Source organism: Poecilia mexicana, unplaced genomic scaffold, assembly GCF_051168715.1.
Source record: "Poecilia mexicana isolate PSO_F unplaced genomic scaffold, ASM5116871v1 scaffold_9, whole genome shotgun sequence".
In the NCBI taxonomy this organism is placed as follows: Eukaryota; Metazoa; Chordata; class Actinopteri; order Cyprinodontiformes; family Poeciliidae; genus Poecilia; species Poecilia mexicana.
In genome coordinates, this window is record NW_028263378.1 from 32,184,929 (window position 1) to 32,199,699 (window position 14,771).

A 14,771-nucleotide genomic window follows, 5' to 3' on the forward strand; every position below is an offset into this window, starting at 1 on the left:
CCCAAGACGAAAACATTTGCTTAAAAATTATAATGGTATTCCTAAAGAAAAGAACCAAATGTCTTTCTGTTACATTCCCACAATTTGTTTTTTCGGAATTATGTATGGAATTTGTCCTTGTAATGAATTCAATATATATACCAATTCCTGAGTATCTTGTTACTGAGATATTGAGAGAACAGAACATATGTATTTTTTTAAAATTGCAACTTCATTAATGTTTATTGGAAAGATTTTCAAAGCTGGACCTTGTAGAAATTTACTCTGTTTTTAAGTTGTGATATAATAAAATTTGGTCTAACAAGTGTTGAAGAATCTAATTATAATAATGATTTAATTCTCTTGCTAATTTTTTATTCACAAATGCTGTCTCATAAAAGTCATCCCCATTTTTAACATAAAATGTTATAACATAAAACATTTAAGTTAAATAATTTTATTTAAGGAGGTGCATAAATGTTGCAATAACACAAAGCCCATTCTTGTGGTGGTGGCAGTTTGTATGTGGATGAAGATGGAATCCAGGAAGAAGGTTAGAGACTCAGACAGTGACGGTGGGAACTGGGAAGGAGCAGCAGGTGTTGTGGAGGAGGAAGAAGGGTAAAAGGCCAGCATCTCTCGCTCCAGTGGAGGTGACTTATCGGTAATTTCTGCCAGAGTTTCCTGACGGTCCCACTCCGCCTCCTCCAACAACTCCACCAAGCCCAGGGAAAGGAAATGTCACATCCCTAAAAACGTTTCCTGTTTGTAGGTGCACCTTCACACTTGGTGTGATTGCCATTTCATCTGGAGTTAGTACACATTCTCTGTCCATGTCTGCCAGAAGGTGAACCTTTAGTCTGAGCATATGGAAAACCGATGGAGAGAAAATAGTCTCAAAATGCCTGTGTGTATGTAACACTGGATTTGTAATCAGTGTAAGCATCTTTGTAAAGCCTTTTTGTAAAGCCTTGATAGTTGTATCTGTGAAACATGATTTGTAAACCATATTTTTTTTAAAAAGTGCGTAACTTCCAGGTACTTGTAAATATGTGGTTAAATGCATACACAAATATTAAGAAATTACAAATACAAATAAAGATGCACGCACACAATTGCAATTTCTACAAACATTACATTTCTACACAGATTTTTTTATACTTTACCCTCACAAATCTGATAATCATGAATTCAAACCTTCTTCTACGCCTAAAAATGTTAAATAAGTATGCACAAGTCACCAGACACTCACACACAGAACTGCATTTATGCACAGATCAGGTTACCAATGCACAAGAATTTTTGAGACTCATTTCACACTTCCAACGGCCTCAGATTTGTGGTGCGTCAAAAGTTGGGTCATCTGATTTTTGTTCGGAGTCTAGTGTGCCGAAGTGGCAAAGTCGTTATTACTGTGGAAAATGGAATACTTTAGCACTTCTTTTCAATATTCCAAATTTGTTTATAGTCATATTTTTCTTATTTTAGAAAAGGGGAAGTAATGTAGAACATCTTATTTTAAAACTTCAGGAAGGGATAGATAAAGGGAGTGGAGGATAGAATGGGGATTTAAATTTTCAATTGAGAAGACAAAAGTTATGTTTTCACAAATAAAATTATTGGGATTAGTAAAAAGTTGTACTTGTATGGGAAAGAGTTAGAAAGGGTTGACTACTTTCGTTTTTTGGGAGTAGTTTTTGAAAGAAACTAACTTGAAAAATCACAGAGCATAATTTTTTCAATGAACTCCCTTGTGACCAACTACCTTTGGAACACGGAAATAATGTTTATCTGTCTCTCTATTACAACAGTTGGGACAACTGTACATGACACAGACATTGGGAATTTTGAAAGTGGATTAACAGAAGTAAATGGGCTGCATTTACTTCTTGAACCCCATCTGCATTGCATGATGTCAGTACTGTCATCTGCTGAGTATTGTATTTCTGGTCACAAGTTTATTTATTTATTTTTTCTCAGTATTATTATTGTATACTTTGATAAGAGTTTACTTGAGTTAGAAGTAATTTTTGTAGTTGCTGTTGTCTTCCTGTGGGTGGAGCCTGTGGCTATAAAAGAGGGCTCTGCACCACAGGGAGTCTGTCTGGGTTTAGACTGTGATTAGACTCTTGAGAGGTAATATAGAAAGTTTACTTTTTGCAATGAAGGTACTGCTGTTTGGTATATTTCTTAACCTGCTTTCGACATTCTATTTATTTAAATACTGCACGTCTCCTCTTTTGTTCACCTAAAGCCTGAAAAAAGCACAATAAATTTCATTGAAGTGAACTTTGGCATTGGCCAATCAATTTTGATTGTCCAAGCCACATCCCCTCACATGCACACACGCCGAGTTACTATAACTAGTGACAAGAGATTTATGTCCATTCTCTAAAATGTTGGCTGGTTTAGAAAATACAAAATAAATATTTTGTATTTTTAATTGCACTTCTTGTTGCAACTCCTGTGCACTCCCAGATCAAAAAAGACACATCCATATTTGCCCTGAACCCCCCTATCTGCGTTAAATGGTTTGTTCCTGCTTGGAGCGCTTGAGAGTGACGCTGTTAGCAGCAGACGATGGAAGACACGAACAATTGTGGCTGTTACTATGCTGCTAAGAAAAGTTAGAAAATCAGGCTTTCAAAGAGAGAGAGAGAGGCAAGAGTGTCAATTTATAACCCAGTGTAGCAGCATAAATGGTGCGCTGCCACTTTAAGGCCAATTTCAGCTGCTGCATATAAGCAAGCCTTCACCTGTCATGAGGCTGCTTGCGTCGTGACATCAACCAAATCTGCTTCCTTTGTTTGCACTGTTCTGGGTAAGCGTGGCTGTTTTATCGTTTGTCGGCTTTAATAATGGCTATTAATACTAATTGGTTTATCTGCTTAGCCTCCTTTGCTGCACCTCCAATATTTGGACCGATCTGTCCGTTCATTCATTTGCTGACAGGAAGGTAAGAGCTTAGCGTGGCTAAGTAGCGTCTATCCATGTAAACAAAACCTTCACATAGCGTTTTCTTACAGTTGCACTGCATCTAGGCGGAATTGGGGATCTGATTATTTGGCCACAGGTCACAGATAAGCAGCTGCTGCAAGTTATGTTTTTGTTAGCAGTTGTATTAATAATTTGCTCTATTCTTTTTAGCCTTCTGACTCATCAGCATTGCACCTGGAGTGACACTCGCTGCTGTTTTGCCTACTTATAAATTGTTTTAAAATACTAATCTGCACTTTCCCTGGGGATAAAGTGCAACATTGCAGGGCTATTGTATCACTGTTGTACTTGTATCGTTTCATTTTCTTGTCTGTCTTTTAGGGATTGAGGCTTCTGTGGTGGCGGTGGTGACCCCTGGTGGCGGTGTCTTGTCTTGTGTGTTTTGTTGGAGCACCTTTTTCTTTTGTTTGCTGTGTTTTTGTAGTGTCCAGGGTGGTCCCCTTTTTCTGCACTGGATGTTGCCCCTTCCCTCACTACTTCCCCCATCGGTAAGCCTCAGTTTCCTTTGAAATTTAGACATTTTATCTTGTCAAATGCATTCACTGTTTTAACTATTCAATTTCAGATTATTGGGAATTTAAAAGATATTTTGAAGTTTAATAAATTTTGTAGAACTTTCTGAATCTTGTCTCCTCATTTCCAGTAGAACTTACCTGTGTCCTTACTACATTATATTTTCCTGGATTTATTCCAGGTGGCGTTGTTGGTCATTGTAACCCTTTAATATTTTATATTTGGGTTCATACTAAGAAAATCCACCCCCCAGGTTGCCACACCAGTTTTTCCTCCGAGAGGTGAGAAGACTGTGTGAGATTTAGCATAGCAACCATTTAGCATAGTTAGCTTAGCTACACACTACTTTGCCTCCTTTTCACTGGCATTTAATGAATTAAGGAAAAGAATTACCAACATGTTCATATATTTAACTTGTTCCCTGTATCTTCTACCACTTAACAGGTGAGTCAGTCAGCAGCAGTTATAACCCACGTCCCTCCTGACCCATTCTCTCCCGAGTGAAATTAAAGCTGCAGTATGTAACTTTTATATGATTTTCTTTAACATACTTTTTAAAACTGTCATTATGTTGTGACAGTATGGTATGAGAGGTAATGTGAAAAATCTATGTCCTCTACCTTCTCCCATGGTTCTCTAGAAACAACCAGTCAGTGGGAAGAGAGTTTTAGTGCTGTCAATCACAATCTCATGTGGTGCTGCTCATCCTTCCTCCCCCTTGATTTGTGCCATGCTGCAGCTAGCATAGCACAAAGCTGTGCAGATTCAAACTGTGAATGCTCAGTTTAGTTAGTATAGCTACCAATGATGACAGATAAATGGTTTCTTGTAAATGATAAGTTGTTTCTTCACCATTAGCACATTTAGCAGTGAGTGAATGAGGCTAATTGACAGCGCTAAGAGCGTCCTAATAGTTCTGATTGGTTGTTTTGGTCAGAACGGTGCATTACTTTAGCCAGCAATATTAATTCAGGAAGGAAATAGAGGAGATTGATTGTTTTCACAGATTATCTGTCTCATAACAAACTTCTACGACATTGTGACAGCTTTAACAATTATGGAGAAAACATATTTTTTATTACAGTTATATACTGCAGCTTGAATAAAATGCAACTACTTTTGAGAAGTCTGGATTGCTTTATGTGCAGTTGCACATTGCTTTTGACAGTTGCTCATGGGGAGAGACATTTCAGTAATCTAAAACTAATAGAAAAAAAAAATAAACAATCTACTTGCATACTGTATGTGGACTGTTGGATGTTAAATCATGAGCAGTAAATATTGTGCTAGTTATCAGTATTGAACCGAAGAAAGCAAGGCAGTTGCAAGTCTTTAAAATTGTGACGCATTTTATGGGTCAAATAGACTCAAAAAACTGTAACAGCAGCTGCGCGGGGGGCCCAAACAAATTTTTTGTCAAGATTGTTGGTGGCGCCCCTGGGTACAACTGACCCCACACACGTAAAACTTGTATCATTTGCCACAGTCCTCTATGTTTGCCTCAGTCCTCGCACGCACAAGGGTTAAAAGGTTCTTGAAGATAGACAAGGATGCCTCTATTCTGGTAACATTTGGTACGTCTGCCTTGTGGAGTGACATGAAAAATGCACTTGTCTTGAGTCTTGACAAGTGCTCCTAGCCAACAGTTCCTTAATGACAAGAGTGACTCAGATGTGACATAAGCTTTTGTGAAGGTATTTATGTAGATGAGAGCCATTCTATTAAACACCTTGTCTACTAATAGTGATTTCAAATTAACCAAGGAAACTCAACAAACATTTCAAATTAGTCACAGTTGGTGGAAGCTGGTTAAGTAAAGCTTTGAATTCTTGGAAATAGTTTCCTGGCATCAGTGTGTTGTGAATCTTGTAAACGTAGAAAGCCTTTTCTGGCTTCAGTGTCAGTGATGGTGGCAGAAAGAGATATTATAGTCTGGAATACTTCTGTATCTGCAGAATTGTTTTTATTTACACTATTCTATCTACAGCTCTGAGGTTGGTGCAAAGGCTGACCAGGGCTTGGAAGGTGATGATCAAGTGAGTCAAGTAGTGGACACAGACAACACAATGTCAAAAGTGTAAGAAAATATTGGTATTATCTGTATGATATTGGTAATTATTGGTTATTGGCCATAACAACAGTGTGATTATCAGATATCAGCCCAAATTTTCATATCTTTGCATACCTATTTAGTAGGTTATGAAGCCGTTGGTAGCAGCATAATGCAAAAAAATAAGGAAAACATAACTGGTTAATGACATGAAGTGATGAAGGGGATATTATAGTAATATGTAACATAAGACAGAGCTTACAAGACAAAAATAAACAGGCCTACATATACAACTCTGGAAAAAATTAAGAAACCATTGCAAAATTATCAGTTTCTCTGATTTTACTTTTTATAGGTATATTGCCTCTCCTGGGGCTGCCACCTTATCGTGGTGGAGGGGTTTGAGTGTCCCAATGATCCTAGGAGCTACTGGGGCCCCACTCTGGAGCCAGGCCTGGAGGTGGGGCACGATGGCAAGCGCCTGGTGGCCGGACTTTTACTTTGGGTACTTTTGGGTAATACCCATGTAGTAGTTTGGAGAGGCCATGGAGAAAGACTTCCGCATGGCTTCGAGGAGGTTCTGGTCCACCGTCCGGTGTCTCAGGAGGGGGAAGCAGTACAGCATCAACACTGTTTATAGTGGGGATGGTGTCACAGGACGAAAAATGGGATTTTTGACCCTGTATTCTGACGCAAACTCAGCTCATCAGTGACGGATATCGTCAGCAATTGACAGTCTACGTTTTCAGTCACGGGAGTCGAATTCTGTCGAATGCGGAATCCTTGGAGGGGGGAGTGGCGGTGCGGGGGAGCGGGCGGACAGGAGGTGTTAACAACTCTACTTAGCATACGAATAGCCCTAGCATATGCAAAGGCACTTCAGCAGACCCATGTGGATTCTCAGTCATTGGATGAAAAACAATGACATCACAGTTCATCATTGACATGTGATTGGTTGGTTGATGTGATGCCCATAGGACAGCACTTATGACTTTATAAATATCCCCACCCCAATAATTAATATTTTTAATGCTGTATTTTAAAAAATCTATATAAAAATAAATGCTGTATTGTATAAGCATTTGATATTGCTTATATGCAACATGTTCATATATGAGGAACATAAAAGAGACGAAGAAGTTTTTTTTTTTATTTCATTTTATTTTTTTACTGTTTGCACACAAAATAAGTTATAAATACTTGTCCGTTTCTGGACCATCTGGCAGTGTTTTTTTGTCCAAACATGATCAAACATTCTGCTGCGTTCAGGACAGGCCCAACATCTCTCCTGTAGCATAGACCTGACGTCTCTTCTTGTAATGTAATCCTGATGTCACTGAGCTCCTGGTTGGAGGAACTTGGGGTCCATCCTGACACCGCCTCATAGCTGTCATCCTCCCAGAATGCCACCTCCTCTGCTGCCAGTAGCCTCTGCCTTCCTCCATCAGCTGTTAATACAGAACAGACAATCATTATGAGCTACAGGCATCTTTTAGTCATTATGAAACTACAGTGAAATTGTTTGGCAACTTCCAGCTTAGTATGCACACATAAGCCTTTAAAACAAACAAACAAAAAAACACATTAATACATTCTTACAAAAAATAAAAACTTTAATGAAAAAGAGAAAACACTTGGAAACAATTGGAAGAAAAAATAATTAAAAGCAGTTGGTAATAAATAGCAAAACATAGTTCAACAAACTCTGAGGCAGATAATTTGCTTTGATGAATTTTAATACATCACAGTGCTTTAATCATTCAAGGAATTGTGACATCTCTAGATTAGTAATAAATCTTACCTGCATCTTTATTTAGCTACATCCAGATGACTGGCAGTAGGTCCTTTATGCAGCTGGAAAACATTTTTGTGCATTGTCAATACATAGCATAATTACATTATGTACATAAACAATATTGAAGCATAAAATATCATCAACATTCTAAAATAGTAGATACTCACACACAGTTGCATCTCTGTCCTCGTCACAGACATCAGGACGTTCCTGAAGAGTCTGATTGACACAAATGTGACTCCCATTATGTGGACTCTGTGGAAATAAATGTAAAATTAAAAAAATATTGTAGCAAATATATCGCTTTCTCAAAAATATATAAGTAAATAAGTTAAAATTATTCTCAACCAACCATTATACAGTCGGGAATCAAAGCAGTGACTGTACATAATACATACCGGCTTCATACCGCGGTAAAGCTAGCCGGCTCTAACTCCAGCCGGCCCAGCACACAATATACAAGTGCGCTGTAGCTCAAGACATTATGGTACACCCATTTACGTGCTGCTTTCACAATAAAAGTGCACATCCGGTCCATGTTTGTATATCATTCATATATATATATATATATATATATATATATATATATATATATATATATATATATATATATATATATATATCAGAAAGTTGTAACTAGATCTGATGTGTAATTTCAAAATAAAAGCCTATCAAAAAGTAATTTTTTATATTTTTTCCCCTAAATTGCCGTGCCCATTGCTGAGAAACTCTCTGTTTCCAAAGACTGCTACCACTTCTGGATGACAAAGGGACACCTCTATAACAGAACCAGAAAGTGGCAACCAGATCTGATGTATAATTTCAAAATAAAAGCCTATCAAAAAAGTCATTTTTTATCTTTTTCAAAATTTCAAAATAAAAGACCATTAAAGTAGTACTTTGAATCTGTTCCACCTAAGTTATCGCATACACATACTTTCAACCATTTTGTTCTTCAATTTAAACTCGAAAGTTAAGCAACTGAATACTGATAAATCATCTGTAGTTTCTTAAGTCCTGTATTGTGATGTGGAATGGTGTCACTACCACTCCAACATAGCATGACTCTGGGTCTTTAAAGCAATCAGTGAACATTAACATTAGTTTGAATATTATTCACAAAAATACTTTATGTACAATGAACCACTCTGGAACATGTTTTTTATTATTATTGATTAAGTTGTGCAATTCCTCCCATCACAAGATAAATCTTCAGATAGGAGGAATGTCTGACAAAAACCTCTTGCCGAAAGCCCTCAATCTCCATGCGCACGGCAGAACAAGGTGTCAATGGCTGCCAAAAATCCCATTTTTCGTCCTGTGTGTGCTGCTGACCTCGACTCAGGACTTTGTGGGCTGGTGGGCGGAATACTTCGAAGACCTTCTCAATCCCACCAACATGACTTCCATTGAGGAAGTTGAGCCTGGGGAGTCTGGGTCGAGGTCGCCGAGGTAGTTAAAAAGCTCCTTGGTGGCAGGGCGATGAGATCCGCACGGAGTTCCTTAAGGCTCTGGATGTTGCAGGGTTGTGTTGGCTGACGCGACTCTGCAATATCACATTGACATCAGGGGCAGTTCCCCTGGATTGGCAGGCTGGGGTGGTGGTCTCCTTGTTCAAAAAGGGGGACCGGAGGGTGTGTTCCAATTAGAGGGGGGGTCACGCTCTTAAGCCTCCCTGGTAAGGTCTATTCAGGGGTCCTGGAGAGGAAGTTCCGCCAGATAGTCGAACCTCGGATTCAGGAAGAGCAGTGTGGTTTTCATCTTGGTCGTGGAACATTGGACCAGCTCTACACCCTCAGCAGGGTCCTGGAGGGTGCATGGGAGTTCGCCCAACCAGTCTACAAGTGTTTTGTGGACTTGGAGAAGGGGTTCGACCGTGTCCCTTGGGGGTCCCTGTTGGGGGTTCTCCGGGAGTATGGGGTACTGGGCCCTTTGATACGGGCTGTCAGGTCCCTGTATGACAGATGTCAGAGTCTGGTCCGCATTGCTGGCAGTTAGTCGGGCTCGTTTCCGGTGAGAGTTGGACTCCACCAAAGCTGCCCTTTGTCACCAATTCTGTTCATTACTTTTATAGATAGAATTTCTAGGTGCAGCTGAGGTGTTGAGGGGATCCGTTTTGGTGGCCTTAGGATCACATCTCTTTTTGCTGATGATGTGGTCCTATTGGCTTCATCAAGTCATGATCTACAGCTCTCGCTGGAGCTGTTCGCAGCCGAGTGTAAAGTGGCTGGGATGAGGGTCAGTGCCTCCAAATCTGAGGCCATGGTCTTGTGCTGGAAAAGGGTAGAGTGCCTTATCTGGGTCGGAGGGGTGTCCTGACCCAAGTGGAGGAGTTTAAGAATCTTGGGATCTTGTTCATGAATGAGGGAAGAAGAGAGCGGGAGATTGACAGGCGGATTGGCGCAGCGTCTGCTGTGAAGCGGGCGCTGTACCGGTCCATCGTAGTGAAGAGAGAGCTGAGTCAAAAAGCGAGGCTCTCAATTTACCGGTCGATCTACGTTTCCACCCTCCTCTATGGTCATGAGCTTTGAGTAATGACCGAAAGAATGAGATCACAGAAACAAGCGGCCGAAATGGGTTTCCTCCGCAGGGTGGCTAGGCTCTCCCTTAGAGATAGGGTGAGAAGCTTGGTCATCCAGGAGGGACACAGAGTTGAGCCGCTGCTCCTTCATATCGAGAGGAGCCAGTTGAGGAGGCTCGGGCATCTGGTCAGGATGCCTCCTGGACGCCTCCCCGGTGAGGTGTTCCGGACACGTCCCACCGGGAGGAGGCCCCGGGAAAGACCCAGGACACGCTGGGGGGACTATGTCTCTTAGCTGACCTGGGAACGCCTTGGGGTTCCCCCGGAGGAGCTGGAAGAAGTGGCTGGGGAGAGGGAAGTCTGGGCCTCCCTTCTGAAGCTGCTGCCCCCGCGACCCGACCCCAGATGAAGCAGAAGAAAATGCATGGATGGATGGATGGATGGATGGATAGGTATATTGAGTAAAATGAAGATTATTATTTATTCTAAGAACTACTGACAACATTGTCTCCAAAATTCCAAGCATAAATTTTGTATTTATTTGCAGAAAACGAGAAATGGTCAAAATATCAAAAAAGATGCAGTCCTTTTAGACCTCAAATAATTCAAAGAAAACAATGTGGTATTTGGTGCAAGTTCACCTTTAATCTGAGCGGTGGGTGGCACCAATGTAGCCTTTAAAGCCAGGTCTGCATTGTGTGTTCTCACACATATTTCTATTGAGCTGTGGACTCCCACAATCTCGTTCAGGCCCGTGTCTTCCCTAAACCTTGAGGGACTGGGTTTGGGTTGTGTGGTCTCCCTCCTGCTCTCTGGGAGTGCGTGTGGTCAGACACGCGCCATGGGCTTGGGGTTCTTACTGGGATTCTGGTTGTTGCGGGAGTTGGCCATGTATTGTTCATTGTTCGTGGCTCTCCCCCTCCTCCTGCTCCCTGGTGGGTGCACCTGACCTGTAGGTACGTGGCGCATGGTTAGCACAGCCACGTCAAAGCCATTGTTTTGTCCCCATCTTTCTGCTTCATGCCTTTTCAGCTGGGTTGTCATTTACCTAATTAATAATTAAATTTTACTCAACCCACTCATGAGTCCCGTCTTTTTTTTTTGTTGTTTTAATATAACTGCGTGTTCATTTGCTGCTTGTAGTTGTTTTCCCCCATTTTGCTTGTCGGGTTAATTCGTCATTTTTTTACATGTTTGTGACATGCATGTTTGTGACATGCTGTTTGATGAATGACTTGAGCTAAACAAAATTAATAAGAGGCTTGCATGAGGTATTATTAGAGGAATAATTCCTAATGCATAAAATAACTTATGTTTTGTTTTCATCAATGATTATTCTGAAGCATTTGCTTTGTCTTCCTTAACATACTGCAACTACCTTGAATGTGTGGGTTATGGTCCTTTTGGAAAACCTATTTGTGCCTACGCTTCAACTTCCTGCCTGATGTCAATATCTTCATATCATATTTAATTTTCCTCTATGTTTTGAATGTGTATATAAAGCATACAAGTAATATATTATTTTACTCCCTATCATCACTGACATCTGCTTAATCATTAGTTTATTTTTGTAAGCTAATACATATGCAGTTTAACAATAGGCATAGCATATGCTCCCCCACCATTCCTTCAAAGGAACAGAAAAGCTAAAGACCTGTAGGAACTTATTTAATTACTGGGAGTGCTGGACTTTGATTAAGACCACTGCATCAATCAATACTGTTCTCTAGCTTGAATAAATCATTGTTGGACATTTGGAGAGCTGTGCTAAACATTCTTCCATGCATACATGCACAAGCACGCACACCTACTTTTATCTGAGGACTGTACAATGGCTTGTGTTCATTTTAATAATTGCATTTATGCACAATTTAAGTATTTTTTGTGAAAATGAGCCTTGCCAGGTGAGAAATACTGAAAGGCACACAATGTATGTCAGTAAATCAAAGAGTTTGTTATTGGCATACAGAATTTAAAAAAAAATTAAAGAATCTTTTCATTTAAATACAGTAACAGTGAGTGAGATGATTATTTATAAATGATATGCCATGAATGCAAATGCTTCTAAAAACAGCAAAACATGGCTTGTAAACACACAGTGAGACAGTGTCATAACGTGTAGATGGTTGATGTAAGACCCGAATGCAGTGAGTCGGAAGTGGCCAGTGAATTTGGTGTTTTAATGAAAAAGGTGAAATGCAGAAACGTACAAAAGAACAGGAGCCACAGCAAAAGAAAAATCATAAATCTAAAGAACATCCAGGAAAGGAGAACACAGGGGGAAACAAAGAAGTGATAGAAGACAAAAGGAACCAGCATGTAGTGACCGAGGAGAAAACATTTGTTTAAAAATCATTATATCTCTAAAGAAAATGACAACCAAATATCTTTCTATTCCACTCCCACAAAAAAATTAAGATATTAAGTTCATAAGTATGCATGAAGACTTCCCTCTAATGACATTTTGCAAAAGAAATTCAAAATGAATAACAATTCCTGTGTGTTTTGTGACTGAGATTTTGACAAAGAGAAAGTTGCAATTTTTATAATTGCAACTTCCTTAATGTTTTTAGAAAGATTTTCAAAAGTGGATATTGTACAAGAAATCTATTCCATTTTTAATTGTTAATATAATATTTATAATAACACTTAGCAGAAATGTGGAAATGGGAACCAAAAGAGGCGAGGCGAAGGCCAGATGTGGAGAATTGGGATACAGTCAAACCCAGAGAGAGAAAGTGTCACAGTGGAATAACTAGACTAAAGAAACCTAATGAAACTAGAGTGACAAAGAGTAACTATAAAAAAATAAACATAACTAGATGCACTAAGAAGAGCTGAGCTAAGAAGACAGGAACAAGACAGATCTACCCAAAATAACACATGAATAAACAAAACCAAGTCGGACAATCCCAGATATGACAGACAGACTGTACTCTATAGGATTCCAACCTGGTGTGTTTGTGTTGTTAGGTTAAAGTCTGTAATCCCAAAAGTGGACAGCAGTGTTGTGTTCAAGACCACCCAACCCGAGACCAAGACAAGACCAAGACCAGAGTGTATCGAGACCGAGACAAGACCAAGACTTTTGGGGTCCAAGACCAAGTCAAGACCAAGAACGAGGGGAGTCGAGATCGAGTCAAGACCAAAACCAGCGGCCCGCTCTACATGACACAATAAAATGTAAAATATGATCGAAATTGCTTCTCAAAATAATCTGAAAGATCCATATTCCCATAAAAACACCTAGATATTAAATACTTAATGCATTTTACCAATGTTAAATATTCCATTTCTGTGCTAAAATGTGTGATGGTCTCGTGCCATCCCAAAAAACATAACACCCTGGGCATTTGCCCATATTGCTCATATAAGAAACCACCACTGTTGCACCATTAAACATAGCAATTGAGGCAATGCCCTGACGGTAAATAATGCTCAACTATGAACACTGACCAAGGAGCAACAAGCAAGTAACCAAACAGAAGGCGCTCATCGTGACTGTTTTCACTCTCTATCCCAGTACATGAAGCCAGGTAGTCTGACACCATGGCAGACATTACAGCTGCCACTTTGAACAAAAACAATCAAAGAGCAATGTGCATGCTCTGCGTGCTCTTTCGTTCTTGTGTTTTAGTTATTTGTTAATTTAAATATCAACGTACATAATTAAATAAAATAATGATGCAGTGTACACAGAGCATTACAAGAACAAAGAACGGGTGTTCTGTCAGGTCAGATTGTCATACGCTTAGCACGAACTCACGATGTTCTGTCAGATCAGCATACGTTGTCAGATAGTCATACCTTACCTCAGACATGCATACGCTGTCATTATCATATGATTTTATTTAATCAGCAACATAGAATCATGACGTAGATCATTATTAACAGCAGTGTTGTGGTACTCGAGATCGGTCTTGGTCTCGATACCGGTCTTAAGACCGTTTTCTGATGGTCTCGTCTCGGACTCGACCGCATTTGGTCTCGGTCTTGTCTCGGTCTCGGGCGCTGAGGACTCGGCATTTTATTTCAAGACCAGTCCAGACAGCAACTGTGAAAATATCACTAAACGTACAGCATACTGTCCAGTTTATTTGTTAACATCTTTGTTTTCAGTGGATGCAAAACGCACTTATTAAAATCCAAGCAACTATGTGTTTCTGTTACTCCCCCCTCCTGCTCCCCTCCCCACCTTTCACTCGCGCGCGGCGCTCCAGGACATGCGCAGTGGTTTTCTCTCAGCGGCAGAAAATGTTTGTCTAATCGTCAGTAATATAATAGCGCTGCATAAATAGTAAGAAATCCGATGGCCACAGCTAATTCAGCAGCGCTTCACTTTCACAGACGGTGGGGACAACGTCTAACTATTTTCGTCACTTAGAAAACTAGCTCAAAGAAGGTAAGCTCCGTTAACGTGATGTTAGCAAAGCTAGCTGCAGAGACACATAAGCATTGTGATGAAAAAAAGTCACTCACTGTCTGAGTTATTGTGCGGAGATGTTGACTGTCTTGTCGCATATATGGGACAACGCTATGTCCAAAAGTCTGCAATACTGTTTCTGATGTGACATTCTGAAACAGTCGATTCTTTTCCACGGCTCTTTACTTATAGATAGGACTGGAGTGTCACTCACTGAGAGCCGTTGTTCTATCAGATAGCCATACGCTGTCAGAATAGCATACATGCAGTGAGTACCATGCCTGCGCATGCGCATTAAGAAGTCCGACCGTCAGAGGAGTTGTCAGTTCACCACATGGAACAAGTTATGACGAAAATAAGTCATTAAATTGTTTTCAATGATAACTATATAGATATACATGTGTTGTCATGGTTTCAAAGTGTATCTAAAGCAGGTCTGGCTGCAGCTGGAGTAAGCTACAACACAGGCCCGTGTAAAACTCACTTAACCGCT

General features: G+C 40.1%; 1 long non-coding RNA gene across 1 annotated transcript; it reads left to right on the forward strand.

Moving 5' to 3' along the window:
* The first annotated feature begins 2,757 nt into the window (after positions 1-2,757).
* LOC106907049 (uncharacterized) lies at positions 2,758-3,599 on the forward strand. Its single transcript, XR_001415495.2, has 3 exons — positions 2,758-2,800; positions 2,872-2,935; positions 3,006-3,599. It is a non-coding gene; the product is annotated as an uncharacterized LOC106907049 (long non-coding RNA).
* The last annotated feature ends 11,172 nt before the right edge of the window (positions 3,600-14,771 follow it).